The 2,151-nt window shown below is 33.7% G+C and overlaps 1 long non-coding RNA gene across 1 annotated transcript; it reads left to right on the top strand.

Moving 5' to 3' along the window:
- Positions 1-503: 503 nt before the first annotated feature.
- LOC110444191 lies at positions 504-1,544 on the top strand. The gene is made up of 2 exons (XR_002462209.1): positions 504-616; positions 894-1,544. It is a non-coding gene; the product is annotated as an uncharacterized LOC110444191 (long non-coding RNA).
- The last annotated feature ends 607 nt before the right edge of the window (positions 1,545-2,151 follow it).

The raw sequence follows: 2,151 nt of genomic DNA, 5'->3' as shown, positions 1-2,151 counted from the left end.
AGCTAGATAGGGCACTATATCAAATGTTGTATATTTATTTATTTTATTTTGTAGCTTAAGCACGGGTAATGCTTAGCATAGGTTTATCAATAAGAATACTTAGAAGGGCATATGCAAAATGAACCATGTCATATTTATCTCAGAACTATTTTAAACACTGATTATGTTAGTCTACATGTAGTTGACCTGATGAAACTTTGATCATTTGTGCGTAATAAATTATTTCACGCCCTCAGTTGATCTTAATCAAATTGGGTTCTGTCTTAGATCATGATAAATGTGAAATGTCCACAAAAAGGTCATTTTATTTAAACAGACTAATAAAATATTGTTAATAGCATAAATGATGGTCTGTTAGAAGCACATCTATGAATTTATAATGACATTGTCAAAACAATTGATAAATGTGATATTAGAAGGGAGATAATTTGTTCAATACCTGTGTAAAAGTAGGTGATTTTCTCATTGTTTTGCTTTACATTAATACTTTATTTTCATTTCATATTGATCTTTCTATCCACAGAAAGAAATAGCTGATTCCTATGCTGCTAATGCCAGAGTAATAGAGAAACAGTTGATCAGGAAAGGCATGACCAAACGCAAGATGATGGAAGAGGTAAAGTTTTCATGACTTATATTTCGTTTAACACATAATGAAATCCAGAATTGTTTAATAACCCTTTGATATCTTTGGAAAGCCTTTGATGAATGTATTTTTCTGTTAGCCCCAACTAATTAAAAAAATGGCTTATGCTGTAGACAGCACTTCGATTCCATGCGGAAAAAGTTATTTGAGGAATAAGGTATTGATATTGAAATCTTCGAGAATATTATACATGTACTGTTTTGCCTTTATTGGTAGTTTCACCCATTGTTGACTTTGCATATTTTAGGCTGAGGAAGCCAAAAAGAGACCCAAAGGAACACTGATTGACAAGTGAATAAGGTGGTACACTGCAGATGACATTCATTCTCCAGGACCACAAAGGGACCATTTTCAGAATATTCTGGTGATGTGAGCTTCCTCTAGAACTTTAAGGTCCTAGGAACAGTAATAGTGTGACGAAGAACCAGATAAACACCTGTTAAGCATATGTTAAATGGTAGTCAGACTATTATATGCAGCAGCCCAGCTGTTACAAGTGTATAGGTGTATGGTGCTGATCATCTCTGTTAAACACTGGCCAGGGTTTATGTAGTAAAACAAGGGAAGACTACATCATTCCACTAAGGACCATTAAACAGCATATGGCCAACTGTACTCATGCCTAAGGTGGTCTCTTTACACAGTTAATGTTAACAAAGAGATCACTTCATTCCTGTATATACCATACATTTCCCTGTATTGAGGGACAGAATCAGCTTCTCATCACTGAGAATTTTGTATGTACTCTGTAACGTATGAGAAGTATAAGAATGTGTGAAGTGGTAGATTTTAAACATTTGTAAGTGGAGACAACTGGTTTGTCAAACGGTTGTTACTTTTTGTATTGATGTGAGAGCCATACCTTGTGATGTCTAAAATAAAAATACTGACAAACTTTTATGATTGAATGTTTTTTCTATTCATTGTTATAAGTGCTTGTTTTTAGCTCACCTAAATGACATTCGTTGAAGTGTCTGTGAGCTTTTGCAAAGGTGCAGCTTCCATCATCTGTCAGTAATAATGAATTCTTTCACGATTTTTTTGTATGTTATACTGTAGACTGACTGGATAATAATTTGTTTATGATTATTTCTAAGAAAGGTATTTTGTAAGTTCCTATCAAAATATAGGCTCCTCTTGACTCGCTTTATTGAAAAAATGGCCACCAGTAGACAGACATCTTGAATTTTGACTGTTGAAGTATATATATATATGTTTAGTGTGATCACTTTTACTTGGAAAGTTAGTTTCAGATCTTTCTCAAATTTCAATTCAAGCTTCAAGCTGCTGGATTTAGAAGAAAAATATGATTGACGGAAATCTGTTGATCCATTTGAAAGGATAATGTCAATTGCAGCAATAGGAAGATGACACTTATATAGAAGTAATGAAGATCTTACAACAGTGGGGGCCAATGTCACTCTGGAATGTCTTGTCTTTTTGTTTTACACTGCATTGTACATGTGCCCTGGTCATATAACAATACTAAATAACACAAAAGAATA

The sequence above is a fragment of the Mizuhopecten yessoensis genome, unplaced genomic scaffold (assembly GCF_002113885.1).
Source record: "Mizuhopecten yessoensis strain PY_sf001 unplaced genomic scaffold, ASM211388v2 hete_36056790, whole genome shotgun sequence".
Classification (NCBI taxonomy): domain Eukaryota; kingdom Metazoa; phylum Mollusca; class Bivalvia; order Pectinida; family Pectinidae; genus Mizuhopecten; species Mizuhopecten yessoensis.
Note: the sequence above shows the minus strand (reverse complement) of the source record. Positions and strands in the feature narration are given on the sequence as shown.